This window comes from Lutjanus erythropterus, chromosome 11 (assembly GCF_056507025.1).
Source record: "Lutjanus erythropterus isolate fLutEry1 chromosome 11, fLutEry1.hap2, whole genome shotgun sequence".
In the NCBI taxonomy this organism is placed as follows: Eukaryota; Metazoa; Chordata; class Actinopteri; order Lutjaniformes; family Lutjanidae; genus Lutjanus; species Lutjanus erythropterus.
The window spans coordinates 16,059,857-16,078,270 of record NC_139327.1 but is presented as its reverse complement, the minus strand read 5'-3'; the positions used below and the strand labels follow the sequence as shown (position 1 = coordinate 16,078,270).

Genomic DNA, 18,414 nt, shown 5'->3' with positions numbered 1-18,414 from the left:
GAGGGAGACACATTCAGTAAAGACTTGCATTAATTTCCCCAAAGGAAAACTACAGACAGACAGAAACATGCAGTAAAAAAAAAATCTGCACTAAGATGATCGTTTTGGTACAAATCCACTGTGTTCATTGCAAAACCGTATTGTCCTTAGAACAAACAGCTGCCTGAACAGTTGGCACTACCTGCCTCATAATGTTGCTCCCCAAAACCTGGCACTCTTTCAAGGCCTGGAGGACACACAGCGGTCACTTACACCACCCATAGACGAAGCAGAGACAGATTTAGTGTCCCTTTACACACAACGTAAAACTCTTATGCACCACAATATCTTTGCCAAACTATCTAAATGTTCTTCCTTTTAAGTGTGGTAACAAAAATGGAAGGCCAAAGATCAACTGTGCCACTATGTGCTGTGCTCGCTGATTGCAGGCAAATAGAGGCAGAGACAAGAGGGAAGTCACAATATTCCCTGTATAACTGTTAATTTAGCATATTTTGTCTGGCATACAGGTACACATTCACACACTCTCTGTCTTTCACTTTCTGTTGGTATTTACTTTGTATTTTCTTGAATTCCATGGAGCTTATTCCCAAACGTCGATGACACACATTTGTCCCTGCCAAAGTACAAATGATTGATGATTGATTCTGAACTGTGGGGTGTGCTCCACTGGTGGGGCATAAAGCCACTGCAGTTTGGAGTGAAACTAGGTTGAATGAAAATAATTTGTGTTGGAGAAATAAACAAACAAGCGGTTTTTGATGCTATTGTGCTGACCTTTATTCCACTAAAATTCAAATGGGATCCTTTTTCAATAGTTGCTTCTGTTTTAATAATTGTTAACTTTTGTTCAGCTTATGAAGTGGGGCACGTCAGAAAAAGTTTGAGAACCACTGGTATATATCAGTGTATCTCATCAATCAAAGGGGATATAGCAGGGATAGACAATACTAAGCACTGGTGCCATGGGCCACCAAGCCCCTAAATTTGATACGCAAAGTACAGTTTTGCAGTCTCAAATGTAATCTTATGTAAAAACAGAAAAAGCAATTTGATGCTATTTAACATGACCTTACTTTGAGTCAACTTAGAAAACTCATTCTTTAGTTGGTAGTGTTTTGTTGCTAAAGGCTCACAGTAGGGGGGTAAAACTTGGTGGCTAAAGGGGGCACCTACATGGAATATCTGGTGGGCACAGAGAGACTTTTTGTGGCCATGGGCCATTGGCCATGGTCAATGTTGAACACTGTATAGGTTTACATTTTAAGGTCAATTCCAACATTGTTTAATGGGATCTGAAGCTCTAACTTAGCCTGCATTTTGAGGAAAGGTTACTACCCACAAAATGGGCATTGTCATGACTGAGTATTTTCATCAGTGAATTCATGCTAATAAGCTGTCATGGAAAAACTTAAGCTAATAAAGTCATCACACATTTTCCATCAACCAGGCTGTAAGTGGAGCATATTTCAAAATGGTTGCAGCTATACAATTTGTTTAGGTTTGCCAACATCAGCTATCACCTGTGTCTTTTAGCATCTAAGCTACAGCTGGATTGTCTACGTTCAGGTGCACCTGTGTGTTTATCAGCATCAATATTTTATATACAAGCGGCGTGTTTGTCGAGGTCTTGCAGAGGGCTGAGCAGGAATACTGAAGGTAGCAGTTATGGACTATGCATGTGTTTGCATGGAATATAGTGTATGACCCGAGAGGAGGCACAAGCTGCAATTTCACAGCAGCCTTTGTTTGCCCCCCAGAATGAAGCCTTACAGGATAATGAGCACTTTAAGACTGCTACTCCCACAACACCGTCGACTTGCCTGTCACAACACTCTGACACAGGCAGGGAGAGAAAGAGAGGGGGAAAAAGAGTCAGCTGGATCTGTCAAAGCCACACTTTCTGTCTTCAGCAGGGGATGGAAATCATCCCATCTGAAACAACACTGATTACACGATGAACATCACATTATTTTCCTCACTATCTGCCCATCTAAACTGAGTGGCTTTAACACAGGATCAGTCTATCAGTCTATCTCTGCTCGACTCTCTTTATCTCTTTGTGTGATCCCTCTTATCGTCTCTCTGTCTCAGCCTCTCGCTCTCAGTCTCTAAGCAGAGTGGCAGACAGAGTAAAATATTAATTACTAAATCACTGTGCTCCCTCAGCTTTTATTCATGCTGACTTGACTAGATAACGAGAAACAGAGCCAATGTACATTTACACACACACAGACATGAACACACACACACACACACACACAAAAACACACCGCTGCAACAAAACATGCAGACATGCATGCAGGCAACTAGAAAATAGCTGCAGTCGTTTGTGTTGAAGTGTGTTTGTCCACAGCCCTTGTAAACAAAAGCATAATCACAAAATGTAACGTCAAAAATAAAGTTATCTAGATAAAAATTTCCTTCTGATCCTTTTTAACTGGCTAACGTACATCTAACTGTAAGTTTGGATGGAAAAGTTTAAGCACAGGCTCGTTTCTTCTGATTTCAAGGAAAATCCGACCTGGTGGCAGCCAACTAAACAGAAAAAGCCAATTTTCTTGCAGATGGTCTTGTTAACTTAAATAGTTCATATAGAAGCATCAGTTATAAATTGAGACTGTTTCATATTCAGTTAAAAACTCCTTGTAGCTTTAGAGATACTATAAACTAACAATAAATGTGTGTTCTAAGTTTGTCACACCACAGAGGCTTGTGTTAAACCACCCAGGCAAATTTGAAGGATTAAAAAAATAGCTAAACTCAAAATCGTGAAAAAATTAGTAGTTTTCTCTGCTCTGAAATGCTGGGGCGTGTCCACTCTGCTGTTTCAGTGTCAAACACCACTACAACATCAGCTTTATTGGACGTGTACAGACATATTTGAGCTGCCAGAGCCAGAGGACGGTGACAGAGTGTTTTTTTTTTTCTGTGTCGGGTTGTTGGAACTGAAGTGAGCTGAAGTGAACTACTGGACTGACATGGACTAAGAGAGTCACTGAAAATATGTTTGTAACTGACTGTTGGAAAGAGTGAGTGTAGAAAGAGGCGGTGTCGTTCATGTGTCAGTTTGTGGGGCAAAAATAGCGTTGGGGGACCATGGCCCCAGACATGTCACCGAGCCATGTTTCAGGTCCGCCCAAAAATCCTGAAATCATGAAACACAGAAATCATGAAGAACAGTTTACCGGTCTAACTCCATACTTCAGTACTACATAGTTTTCAGTGTTTTCACGTTTTCAGCAACTATGTTTAGAAGAAAAACTCCCTTTTTCCTTTACAGGGACTTAAAGTAACAGGAGAAACTGCAGAGCAATGGTACGATCAGACGTGGTTCCTCACGTGCAGCAAAACATCAGATCCAAATGTTTTTTTGAGGCTTCCTCACTAAATAGTTTGACCAAAAACTATATAGACTGTGAAATGCAAATTGCAGATAATGTGCAACTTCTTCTGGTGTCTTGATCTTTTTTATAGCTATTAAATCTATCAGAGGAGCTTTTTGTTTAGCACTTGTTTAACACTGTGAACTGAAACTAAAAGGACCACTAGGTAAAAAATAGAAGCACTCATGGATCCTCTGAAATCCTCTGAAGGAACCATTTAGAGGTTTAAGTATTTTTCATCAACTATAAATGGTTCTTTAAAGAGTTCTTTCACCCAGAAAGAAGCTTTCTGAAAGACGCTGCATTGCCTAAAGGATGTCAACATTGTTGGATTTTGTATGAGTTCAGTCAGTGTTTCAATGAGAGCCATTCATGGAAGAAAATTGTGCAGAATTGTTAATGTATTCCTGATATAGATGGGGTCCAGGGAGGGAACTATTCTAATCTTTAATAATTAGTGCCAGATCTGAAAAAATAGTACAGAAAAACTGAAACTATCATGTGTAGTATTCTCAATCTTTACAAAACTGTTACATATACAATTTTAAAAAAGACAATATTTTAATTAGTAATTTTAAAAATGTTGATATTCATTTTGACAAAAAAAATATTTTCCCTACATGAATCTCACTTATTTTTCAAAATTTATTGAGATGTTTTTTAAATGATGTATATATATTGCAATATACAATATACAATATATTTCAATAATGCAACTCTAATTCCAAAAAGTACTACATGGAACATAAATAAAAAGAGAATACAATCAAATACAGAATGAGTTTACAAAAATATTGATCAATTTGGACAATAAATAGCTTGTTCAGTTGAATGTGTCAAAAATTATTTGCAATTTGCAATTATTTGCAATTATCTGCAATTTGCAGAATTGTAGCTGTGTATAGTTGTGAATGCACATGAATGCATTCACAATGGCATAGATAAACAAAATCATACAGAAATTTAGTGAAATCAACTAAATTTTCACATGAATTTATTGTAAACATAATACTCAAGTTAAATCAATTTAATATTCCTAGTTTTTATTTTTTAGACTTCAGAACTGGAAAACATGAGTTGTTCTTATACCTTTTCAGTCTAATTAATATACTGCTGTGAGTTCACTCAACTCATTAAATTAAGTTTTGAAAGAACACATCAGCAGATTTCCCAGCATGCAAACTTAAAACTCTCTTTAGACCCCCTGTAATAGTTTGAAGAAAACATATGCTGAAAAGTTTCTATATATCTTTAATACATGTTAAATAAATCCTGGTTATTTCTTCTCATAATAGTGAAAAAAATCCAACCATGATTAAGGTTAGTATCAGATTCATTCCCTGTACACTTAGTTGATTCAACTTAATAGCTTAAGTTTACTGACCTTGAATGTTTTCAAGTTCACTTAACGTTTGTTTACATTTTCAAAACTCACAAGATGATATTGAACAAAAAATTCAACCTATGTTTAGTTAACTCACATTTTAAGGAGGCGAGGGAACTTACATTTTTAAATTGAACCAGCTTAGAATGATTTGCAGTGTGGACAGTTTTAGTCCTATATGTATCTGCTCTTGTGCTTTAGGTAACTGCATTAATTTGAAGCTATTTCAAATCCACAGAATGGCAATAAGGCTAAAGTAAGTGATTGAAATGCATGAACATGGCATTTAAAATCCAGCTGCTCTTGTGACTGCTCAATGGCAACACTGGGCAGCTGCCCTGTGACTGCATGTAAATTGCATGTTATGTTATGTAGAAAAAAGTAGCATTACTTTGATTAATCGGACTGTATGTCCTTAGCGAACCTCTCCTGCTTAACAAGGGTTTGCTTTCACTTTATTTTTTTTTAATCCAACAAAATGCCGGCGGCCTCGCAGTCACACGACCTGCTGCTATGACAAATTCCAAAGAAGAGGAAAGGAAAAAGAGAAAATAATGGAAATATAAATGTGCGAGAGAGAATAGGAAAAAATAAAAGCATGACAGAGTCTATAAATAGGATATATACTGTAGCCCGTGTGGGTCCAAGAGTGTTTGTGTGTGTGGGAGTGCACCGAGTGTGTGTGTGTGTGTGTGTGTGTGCAAGTTTGTAGCAGCCTCATTTTCTCACATGCAAATGAAGGCGTCGGCGCAAAGATAACGAGGCCCATATTTCCACCTCCTCAGTGGGGCCATTATTTATTGATGTTCTGCATCTTTCCCCCTCCCTCCCACTCTCACGCTTTCTTCATCCTCTCCCTGTTGCTAGGGTCTTCTCACTGCCATCCTGCTATGATTTCAGTGTACTTTCAGCAATTATTAAAGCACAACGTGTTTACAGTCATCAAGGATGGAACAGTGAAACCCTCTGTGCTGTTCAAGTACAAAAATCTTGAACTGAAATCTTGAACTGGTGGGAGATGTCATTGAAATGAACGGGGAGGAAAAATAGCATTAGTGTGAAGTTGCTAAATATAGCTTTTCAGATGCAAGTGGGTTTTTGTATCCAATCACAAATATCTCCCAAAAAAAACACAACATAACACACTTTCTTTTAGTTTTCTGATCTCCTGAAGCTCAATCTGAAGTTTGCAGGTTTGAAAGGCAGTTTAGTCCAATTCTGTGCCTCAAAAAAAAAAAAGGATAATAAAATTTATTTATTTGGCTTTGAGACCTCAAGCACAAAGGTGTGTTCTGTATGGCGATATGAGGATGTAAGTCTCACCTACTCACATAAAAAAAAAAAAAGTAGTTAAAAAAATCTCTTGGTGCCTGTTCATTGGCAGTTTCATGTGCAGTTTGGAAACTTAGTTGGACATCTCTACCCTCAACAAGAAACTAATTTAGCTCTTGGAAATGAATCTGACCTACATGCTTGAGAGGGGCAAATTTCCACATGATCTAGACTAGTCTATTTTAAGAGACAACCTGTTTCCTCTCTTAGTAGGATTACCTTATGAGACTAACCTGTCCAAAATACAGTTTTTCTTCCTAAACAAAAATACAAGTTGACTGTATGATCATGCAGTACTAACAGATCTGTGTAAAAACATTGCGTTTCCTATGGGAGTTCACAGTATGGACCCCATATCTAATCAGTTTGGAAAAGGCTAATGAGCTATCGAACTCACATCCCTGTTCTCCTTCTGGCAGATCACTACGGTCTGATCCCTGGAGTCTCCGTCTTACTCAACACTGCTGATGGTCAAAGGCAGTGGTTCCTTGCCTTGAGGGGCTCTCTCAGTTAAAGGAAGGTTAGCATGTTTTCACTGCTCATTATGACGACTATGAGCCAACACAAGACAAAAATGTGCCAAAACAGCAGAGGGTCAGAGGTTTCACTCCTCCACAAACTGACAACAGATAGATGCCTACAGCACAACATATTTATCCATTCAAGAGAAGTTGTCTTAAGTTAGAAGATTAATAGGAAAGTGACTTAAAAAAATTTACCTACCGTTACCTTTATGATTACACATGAGCTAAAATATCTGTCCCTTGCCTGAGGCTTTAATACCAGACAATATGCACTACTCACAGAGTGAACATAGAATAAAAGATGATGTGTCATTTTTATGTAAGGAAAGAAAGAAAATTAGTTGCAAATAGGGTTGGGTATTGTTTGGGATTTTAACGATTCTGATTCTGAATCTGCTTGTGTGAAATGCTAATTACCACAGATAAAATGTTATTGTAACAACATTTGCTCAACTGAGATGACTGTTACAAGACTTTGTCTCTGAGTAGTTAAAGTAGTAGACAATATAAGACAATGCTAGACTCATAATTTAATGAGACAAATGCAGTAAGAGACAGGAAGACATGCATGCATTCAACTCGCATGTTTATAGGCACAGACAGTTAGCAAAGTCGATAAACAGTGGGTATTTGTAGTATACGGTTTAATTTGGAAATAGTATGAATGAAATATATGTAAGAATTGATAAGCAGAATCAAAATGAACAGTATGGAATTGATTCTTATTTGGAATCAGTTCCTGATGTCCAACCCTGGTTAACAGCTATTTTGAAATTCAATTAATCGTTTAAGTCATTTTTCAAGAAAATATGTCAAATATTTGTTTATTTCAGCTTCTTAAATGTAAAGATGTGCAGCTTTTCTTTGTCATTTATAGTATGTAAATGAAGAGTCTTTGGGGTTTGGACTCTTGGTTGGACCAAAGAAGAAATTTGAAGACATAACTTCGGGCACGGGGAAATAGTGATGAGCATTAGAGAGTCATTGAAATGTTTAAACAATTAATTGTGAAAATAATCAAAAGGATGAATCAATAATAATAATAACTGTTAGATGTATCTCTTAACTGTAACTGCCTTGTGTAAGAGAAAACTATTTTATCTGTTTGTATTTGATGAGTGCTGCAGTGAATTGATGTTGAGTTTGATGATGGACAAACATCAAGTTTTTCTGTGTGTTGCCAAAGGTAACTATCTGGTTGGAACTCCAGATGTCCCCATAACACTGACACACTCAACCACATATGGACACATACAGCTCATAAAAGTCAAAGTTTAGTTAAGTCATTGTGATATGGAAAATAAACAAATTATAACCTTCTGAACACTGGGCTTAAAAATGGGCGATATTTCTGATTTCGACGTTGGAAAAATTGCATTGTGTATCTCTGCCTTATACCCTTGCACTCAACAGGAAGTTGCAGAGAAGAATTTGAAAGAAGGTGAGAAGAGAGATGGGGAGGAGGAGGAGGAGTGGATCAAAGACTTGTGACTGTCACAGAAAGAAGAAGAAAGAAAAAAAAGCAGCATATTCCGGAGATATTCTCTGCGGTGCTGGAATATGCTTGGTGCTCACAAATGCAGACATGCTAGGCACATACACACACATAGAAACACCTACTGGGCTTAAAATAGGACAAAAAATATTTCCCTGCTGGAATGAAAAATAATAAACTATGTAATAAAATTAGCACAGTGGAGTCAGTGAATGGCAGTCGTCCAGTTTTTGCAGCAGAGGAATGTGTTAAAGCAGAAAATCAGTGCCGTTGGACTGAATGAGTTTATTCCGAGAAGAATTAATGCAGATAGAAAGAAAAGACAGTAGAGGAGGAGAGCAAAGGGAAAGATGGAGGAAATAACAGTCCATGTCTGTCTCTACTTCTTTATGCAAAAAAAGGGGGTGTTGCATTTGTATTCAAAGCGAGAGCCCACTCCACCCTCCCTTTGCTCTCACCCCTTACTCTGCTGTGTACATTAAAAGCCCAAGTAGAAGCAGGTGTCAGCCAATTAAATATATACACTTTCCTGGCTTTTATTCTGCTGCACACTTATTTAACATCTATGAATGGCACCCTCTTAACTCCTTTCAATTCACATTCAAAGCAGGTTTTATTGGCACAACTGATGTGTAACAACTAATTGTGCAACGGGAGCCCACCCCACTGCATCTCCTCCATAAAAGAGACTTTGTTAACACAACCAAACTGTTCAGATGGAGTCAGACAAGTCACGCTGCCAGTTAAGACTAACGCTGCATGAGCAATATCTGAATCTCAGCATTCAAGTCTCTCGCTTCTACTTCTTCTTCTTCTCCGTCGGTTGTTCATTTTCTGGAAATGGTAGGCGGGATGCAAGACGTTTGGAGGAAGAAGCCGCAGCTCTGTCATGTTTTCATTAAAAAGCCACGCTTCACTGTCTAATCCTAACTGCTGTCCTCTTTCCTAACCAATTCTGACTGCTTACCTCATCTTTCAATCATGTTTTCTCCTTCTGCCCTGCCCTTCGCCACTATACCGACTCACCACGAGTGGAGAGGATGTTAGAAAGTTGAAGGGGTTGGAGGTGAGGTGCAGACAAAAGGTGGAGGTTGAGGGGAAGAGGGATGAGACAGAGCAGACAGACAGAGCAAGGTCCAGTTTCCACTGCGATGGGACCACGTCTCTTCTGCTTCACTTGACTGCTCTGTCCCAATTTGCCCTGTGTGACTTTAAACAGTAAACACTGGGGGAGGGGACGATGTGGAGGGGTGCTGGGGCGGTCTATCGAGAGGCTGAATGGACAGTCAGGGACAGATATAAAACCAATCGTATGCAAAAGACATCATTTGTGTGGATATAACTCAACGCAGCGCTGCAGAGACGCCATGTTCCCCCCCATAAACCCATCCTAACCAGACAGGCCCGACGGACGATGCTGCATAAAGCTAAATGGACCATCTCAGATAGAGGGAGCGCCGAGGAGATTAAGCATCAGTAGGAGCATCAGAGGAAACGATGGATGGAGGGGAAGAGGGTGGGAGGAAGAGGAGGAGAGAAATGGGGGAGAGATGTAGAAATAGGACTCCATTATTCATGACGTGTGTTTCATGTGCTCGGTGACATCTGGGACAGCAGTGATAATGAGAGTCCCGGGAGAGAGAAACTGCATACACACACACACACACACACACACACACACACACACACACACATCCCGATGTAGAAGTGTGCCACCATGGTCCAAACACCTACCCTCAACTGGATATCCCATTAACTCTTATTGCACTGTTAACTGTATGTGCACAGAGGCTTTAAAACTGAAGCAACTCTGTTCTTTAAAGACACATCACTCAGAAAAAAAGAGTCAACATCCAGTGGCAAAAATGCTCCTGCCCCTCCACCTTCTTTTGATTTAGCAGCAGATAAGAGACAGAGTTGGATATATGGTGTGTGTCTGCCATCATATGTGTGTGTTTGTGTGCGTGTGTGTGTGTGATGCGGTGTACTCCAGCTTAGCCCATGGCCCGGGGCACTGAGCTGCATTAGCGGCACTGAGTGAGCTGCCTGGTCCCTCCCTATTAGAGTGCTGGTGGCAGAGGAGTGTCACTGCCCAGCATGGAGAGACACAGAGAGAGCTTAACTGCTGCTATACACAGACACACAGACACACACACACATACACAGACACACACAGACACACACAGACACACACACACACACACACACACACACACATACATACACACACACACACACACACACACACACACACACACACACACACACACACACACAAGTATGTACATTTGCAGTGCTCACAACAAAAGACAGGGTGGCACATCAAATGACCATAAATAAACTCAGAGTTAAAGTATCAAATGTTACAATTGCACATTTGCAAAAATTAAACTGGAAAAAATCATCATCATTATCACTGTCAAAAGAGACAAGTAACCTGCCAGTATGAGTAAAATTAAAAGTAAATATAAGGAAAATCTTCTGTGCTGGGTAAAGTACTTTGGTGGGAGATTCATTTGGCGGAAGATAAAATAGAAATAGCAATACCACTAGGTGATGCTACGCTATTACAAGTAAAGGTAAAAATGTACATTCAACAAAAACATCATCAAAATCAATCAAACTATGTTTATAGCTATTTTTTTCTCAGGAAGGCAAAGTCATGACCTGGCCTACTCTGCCTCTGATTGGCTTAGCCTGATACCCTTATCCGAACCCTAACCAGTTACTCCTCATGTCTAAACCTAACAAACCCAACCAACAGCGGTGACAAGCACTAACCAATCAGAGACAGAGTAGAGCGGATCATGACTTTGCTGGGTTATCTGTAGCACTGTGTGAAATAGCTACAGTTCAGTGCCTAGTAAATGTCTTTTTTTCAAGATTTTATTGTGACTGGTCCATAACATGGCAATCATACTGTTTAATCAGCATCTCTGTATACCACATTTGTCAGGTGGATGGATTATCTTGTCAAAGGAGAAGTGCTCATTAAGGCAGATTATAACAAATTTCACAACAAAATATGAAAAATAAACCTTTTGTGCACATAAAGAATGTCTTAGATGTTTTGCTTCAACTCTTGAAGCTTGGAGCAAAACAAAAAGTGTTGTGTTTACATTTTTGTTCAGTATATTGATGATGCTTTAACATATAATCAGTATTTCAATGTTGTAGCTACTGTTGCGAGAGGACAAAGGTCAAGAGTGCATTGTGCTGGTGCTCCCTTCCCTGCCAGCCATTAAAAAATAAAAACAGGAACTCAGCCAGAGACAACTGCTGCACTTTCTCGTTCATTGAGCAACTGCAAAAAGGAAGATGATTGTGTGGGTGAAACGGACATGTACTCCATCTTAACACTCTGTCAAAAACTATAATCATTCGACCATGTTGTAGAAGCCCTCCATTTTGTTATATTTGGTAATAAATCTAAGCAGTGCCCAGGTTGATAGACATAATTTAGATTTAGGTGCCATGAGAACCAGTCAACATGATGGCCAAACAGGGACTACACTAATAATCAAAAGAGTAGCCTAGTGCATGTCCCACTGTGTCTTTTCAGAACATGATGTTAGGACTATGATACTGGTTGGTTTGTAATTTTAACCTTTAGTGAGGTGGCTGTTATATTTCTTCAGACCAAATGAATTTACTTCTACTTCATACACTTTTTGACCTTCCCTCACTTCTGATGTGAATCATATGAATATCCCATACAGTGCCTGGTTTACCACAGAGACATATACACTTACATGTTGCATTGGCCTTTGGATTTTACATCCATGCCACTGCCATTTTCATAGGCCAAGACTGACCTAACAAATACATGTAAATGGGGAGCTGCTATTCACACATTTTACTCTGATGATACCCGCACTCATAAAAACCATATATATACTGGACACTGAGTTCTCACTCAACCCTACCAAATCAAACACCTTTGGTTTTCAGACAAGACAGACCATTTATGATATGATGTGATCATGAGAAAAATGAATGGACAGGCTCCAGCACCTCAATGCTCAAAACCTAGAATCAGCACCTTTTTAAACATGGCAAAATTGTGTGTACTACACTGTATATGTTGTTTGGTATCATGAACATAACTTAACATAATTATACAGCAAATGAATGTAGATACAAACTGAGGACAGGAAACCAGTCCATTGTTTCATCTGCACAATATTAAACTTTTGGAGCAAAAGGACTATGCTTTACAATCAGACTGACCCGAAATTTTTTATGTTACTGATACACAAAGAAAATGACTGTCACTAGTACTTGGTCTGTATCATCCATATTGCATATATAACTGCTGAATTGTTGACAGAAGTCTTAGCAATGTTTTACTGGAGAGAGACACAGAGAGAGCAAACAACTCACATGCTGTAATCATGTTGAATTATTGACTTGCTTACACATGACATTTACTATGCATATACTCATCCACAAACAACAGCAAAGAAACATCACAACCTTTTCCTCACACTTTCCTACAGACTACATTAACCCCACAGCAGCATTTTTGATCTGCTCACCTCCTCCCTCGCCACCTTCTTACCACCCCCTGCAGTCAATCATGGCTTGCGATGTTGATCTGGTCTTTATGTGTATTTGGACAGCTAATAGTGAGGCAGATCAATAGGTCTGATTGAGAGGTCATGTAGGAACATGGCACTTGCATGGCCACCAGGGATCCTGTTTGATCCCTGATCATGTCTCCTCACGGCCCCCGGACAACCAGCTGCTTTCACAGACACACTGGAAAAATGAGGTCTCTCCATCAGGGTCAATAAAGTGTGAAATTTATCACTCTATACCAAAATAAATCACAATGTAGGGGGCATCTATTTAATTAACTATACCTGATTTTGCCATACACTTTCAGTTCCTAGCATTTATTTCTCCTGCACTTTTTTTTCATATCTAAAAATCAAATGGTTATTACACGCATTATAAATTTATCATGAGAGTCATAGTTGTACTTTTTCTTTATAACATGTTGTAATATTCCCAAGATATCTGATGGGGAACAATACAGTTAAGACATTTCATGACAGGATTACCATAAATCACTGCCTTTAATACTAACAGTGAGACAGAAATAAAGATGGAGGGCAGAAAATCAAACCAAACTTCTTGCTACTGTTTGCTGAGAAAATAAGCATTTCCTTAAATACAATTTCTTAGTAAAGCCCGCTGTAATCTCCTCGCACTAATCCCTCTTTCGCTAGCCTAAACAAAAGAGTAGAAGAAAGCGGGAGCAAAGGGGTAAAACCTCTTTACTCAAATCCTATTTCTTAACCCAATCCAGGCCACATAAACCCTCCAACTCTTTTACTCTAAGCCTTGACACAAGTCTCCCTGCTTTCACTTTCCTTAATGACTCTGGATGTGGTTAGAAGTGCAGATTATCAACTATCCTTCAGACTACAGAGCTGGTGAGTAGAAATGACTTGGTTGCCCTCGAAAGTTCCCAGTACCTATATAACAATAAATGTAACATTCATACATCAGTGCATGTGTTTTCTGTTGAGCTACCTTGTTTCTGACATATTTTTCATTTAGTTAATTATGGTATGGCCAGTTAAGGATACTGCACTGTTGGCTGCAGTGGCTTCTTTCCATCCATAAAAATTTATTGAAAATTGAAATATGAGTACGTAAAGATCAGTAAGAGATTGATAATGTTGATACTTCGATAATTATGTGTTATTCTTCATCCAAGGAGTTTGTCTGTAACTCAGTTTTAACTATATTCCACAAAAATATAAACATAAAACTTTAATACACAAATACCACCTAAAATGCACTATTGGGCATGGGCAAGTATGCAAATCTATGCACAGATCTGGTACCACATAAGTTAGGGAGGCTAGGGATGCACCGATCGACCAGCCAGAGACCGGAACTGGCTGGTTTTCAGCATGACCGGCTCTGACCGGTGATCGGCCAGTCAGCGTCACATATCTGATTCTGTGCCCGTCATTGTCACACACGAGTTCTGCACGATGGTCACGTCATGCACGCAGCAGACAAACTGATCGTGATATCATGATCACAGCTACACAAACTCAGACACATGCTTGCATGAAGTTGGTATTAGTGACAGGATAGAGAGATGACGGACAGTCTACAATGAGACAGAGCAGGTGACAATGTCGCAAAACAGCCGTAAACTCTCTAGCTCCTCAGGCTAATGTTAGCCAGCAGCAGACTCCTGTTCATAGAGGGACAGTTAAAATCTCACCTCCTGTTCTGGCTGAAGAATAAACAACCTGTGTTGATGTGTCTTCTCAAACATTTTCTCATCCAGACTTGTTTAACTTCTGCGTCTGTTTGTTTCACGGAAAAGTTTCACTGCAGCAAACTGTTGCACTGCATCTGTCCCCAGTTTGCTTACATCTGCTTCCACAGGAGATCATGTGAAATTGCGTCCCACAAAATCTCGTGAGATCGCATTCACCCGATTTCGAATCTTAATATAAAACTATAATAAGGCCTGGTTGTAATCTGGAGAAAAATTAAATAGTATTTAATGAATATTTATTAGTCAGTGTTTTATTGTGAATATCCAATTTATTTTTTACAAGAAAAGTTGCAAAAATGTTTGTGAATGCTGTCAGTTACAGTTCTTAGAAAGACTGAAAATCGGAATCGGCCAAAATCAGAATCTGCAGGTCAGATCCTTAAAAAAATCAGAAATCAGAATCGGCCAAGAAAATTTAAATCGGTGCATCTCTATTATTAACCCTGACACAGGACCCTATTTCTTCTCAACAGCATTCCATATGCCTTTTTTCCCAGGATGGCAAAGTCATGTTCTAGGCATTCATTCTCTGCCTGTATTTGTTCATATTTTGCTATGTGTTTAACCCCAGCAAAGCCATAAACAATGTTAACATTGTTTTTTTAAACAGACTGGTATCGGATTGGTACTTGTTACTGGCTGATACACAAAATTCAAGTATCAGGATTGTTAAAGGAAAGGAAAAAAGGCATTCGGAAATCTAATTATTACACAGGTGTACCTTGGACTGGTTACAATAAAAGTACACTCTAAAATGTGCAGTTTGATCTTGAAAATAGACATTTATTAGACAATGAAATATGGATGTTTCACATAGGGCCATAGATATCAATTGCCTTTACCAGGAGGGCCAAGTCATGACTTACCCTGCCTCTTATTGGTTAATACTCATTCCCTTCATTGGTCAGGTTGGTTAGGTTTAGGTATGAGGGCTGATTGGTTAGAGTAAGAATATCAGGGTAAGCCAATCAGAGGCAAAGAAGGTGGGTGATAATTTGCCTCCTAAAAGTCTTTTTATCCAAGATCAAACTGCTCATTTTAGAGAGGGCTTTTATTGTGATCAGTCCAAGACACACCTGTGTAATAATCATGCCGTTTAATCAGCATCTCTATATTCCACACCTGTCAGGTGGATGAATTATCTTGGCAGTCTTGGAGTTTTGATCAAACTTTGAGATTTTTTGTGTGCACAGAATAAGTCTTAGATCTTTTACTTCAACTCATGAAAACTGGGAGCAAAAACAAAAGTGTGCTTAGGCCTATACTTTTGTTCAGTACATAAATGTATGCAAATCCTTTGACACAATACACTACAACAATACTGTAGCGTTAATAATGTTTTTTCCACTTTATTATAGCTCTTACTTTAGCAGGTTTGTCCTGTGAGACTTTGTTGTACCTGTTATAACTTTGTGGTCCCAGATCTCAGCAATTATTTTGGGGAGTGCCATGTCATCATAACCAATAATGACAAAAATCGAAATGTGTAATTATCTTTTAAGCCACATGATTGTAAATATGTAAATCCAAAGCAGACTTCCTAAACTCTCTCTAATTCTCTCCCTCACTTATTGTATTCTCACAGAGCCAGGCTTGAAGGGTGAGATAGTGGCCAGATTTCTGTCAGAGTGATGTGCTCGCAGGGGCTTTCCCATCTCTCCCTCTTACACTGATTGACACTGATATACTGATGCACTGAAAACATGCTCATACTGCATGTGTGTTTGTGTCAGTGTGTGTATGTTTGATGGAGAGACAAAGAGAAAAAACACAGGGGAGAGCGACAGCGGCGGCAGCGATAAGAGTGTGTACGCTTCTGTGTTATGTGCACGTGAGCAGGCGTGTGTAGTAGTGTGTAAATAGTCAATAATAGCCGACACTTGTCAGCCCTCTGCTCTGTACACACAAAGCCCGTGGTTGAGCCATTGTTGAACTCCGCCTCTCCACGCCAGAACCCCCCCTAACTGGGCCTCTCAAGCAGAGATAATTATGCCTATTGTGCCCCTTGCACACACGCACACACACACACACACACACACACACACACACACACACACACACACACACACATACACACACATACACACACATACACACGCACACTTGTTTGTGCTAATTTACACACCCACCCACGTGCCTACTCAACCTAACTGAGTAAAAGATGGCTGCCAGCACCCCATCTGCTCCTGCCCAGCTCTCAGTCGCTTTCAGCACATTGGGGCAAATATGAGAGAGGCAAAAATATCTGGAGAAAGTGAATAATGTTCAGAAAGAGGTGAACAAACTACAGAAAAAATGTTATTGACTTGTTAATTATTGGAAACTAGCTTTGAGGGGGTTAAAAATGTCAATTTCCACATTTTGATGTTGTTCTGTCATTAGATAGATGTAGATGTTTTTGCAAGAAGCTACTCCTTGTTAAGTTTTGTTACTGCCATATGTTTGCATGTGTATGTACACCAGAATGGCACAATTTAGTCTTTAATGTCCCCCACTAACCCTCACGGCCTGCTGTGTGCCATGTGGGACAGAGGCAGGAGCAGAGGAGGGGGTGGTGTGTGAGACTCCAGGGCGGGGGTGACAGAGGACAGCAGTTGATTGGGTTGTGTTCAATGAGCCCTGGGGATGCCACGTGCTCCCTGTCCTCCTCTGTCACACCATGTCCTGCTGCACCCAGGCGGCCCGAGCACAACAACAGGACAGCCGTCACACAGCAGAGCAGAGCAGAGCAGAGCGAAGCGCAGCCTTAATGTATCCTGAGTTAATGTTTAATGAGAGCTCCATATTCAGGCAGGTTCATGCAAAATCTGAAAATGGCTTTATTGTGTTACTTTTGTGGGGGAAGTGCCTGTGTCTGTGTAGGCTTGTACATTTGTACTTTGTAGCAGCGAGTGTGTGTGTGTGTCAGACCAGTGTTTACAAGAGTCTGTGGCGTCCAAGACAAGTGTATCTATTAATGTATTCCATTGCTCTGAGTGCACAAGCACAGATTTACAAACAGACATCGTGTCCTAACATACCACCGCTCTCCATGAGGTCCCTCCGCCTCTGTCACCTCTCTGCTCCCTGCACCTGTGTGTGGAGCCTTGTGACACTAACTTTTTAATTACTGAGAGGAAAAGCGGCACCAGGGTGAGTAAAGGGGCTATGTGTATGTATACTGTATATGTTTGGTCCACAATAACCCATGTATTTCACTACTACAATTGATGTGCTGTAAAATGTTCACGGATTGCAACTTTAAACTTTCTGTATGGGCAGTGCTTTCCTTCTGTCACATATTGCCATTAGTGTTGATATCAGATAAATAATTGATTTAGCATATCCTACCAAACTGACTCCAGATCAACATGTACATACATGGACATACATGGACAATTGGTTTTACTGATCACTGAAGTGGTTTTGGGCTGGTCTTGTCACACAGACCTGGAAACCCTGCCTAGTTACATAGTAACAGTCTTCTAAAGTGGAGCGATGGAGCTCAACTCATCATTCATCATCATCAAACTCAAGTCACTGCAAACTAATCAGCTTTGTTGCTGTAACTTGCTTATCCCACAAATTGGTAAACTTGACTGTAATTTTCCAGGTGTTCCCAATTAACCCCTGTGTGTTTGTGTGTGTGTGTGTGTGTGTGTGTGTCTGTGTGTGTGTGTGTGTGTGTTTTGTTGTGTCTCTGTTGAGTCATTTGACTTCCAGCAGGGACCCCAGGGGCAGAGGATTGATCTGTAATGTAGCCTGTAAGTGACCTCACCACCCGGTGACATCCATTACGATCCAAGTTCACATTATAGCCTGATAACTCAGCATTTACTCACTGACAGGTTAAACATAGGTTAAATCCAGCTTATTTTCAACAACAGGGACTAAACTAGACTAATGTTATTGAGTACAAACAGCATCTGTTAATGCAGTACTAAATCAACGGTCTGTATACACGTAAAACACTCGTGTGTCATCTTGCTCTTCCTCCTAAGGAG

At 39.8% G+C, this 18,414-nt stretch overlaps 1 protein-coding gene across 2 annotated transcripts in view; it reads right to left on the bottom strand.

Annotated features, from left to right (window-relative positions):
* The window catches only part of LOC146318805 (cell adhesion molecule DSCAML1-like), a 77,515-nt gene that overhangs the window by 34,665 nt on the left and 24,436 nt on the right, over positions 1 to 18,414 (bottom strand). The gene's annotated exons all lie outside the window — the stretch shown is intronic.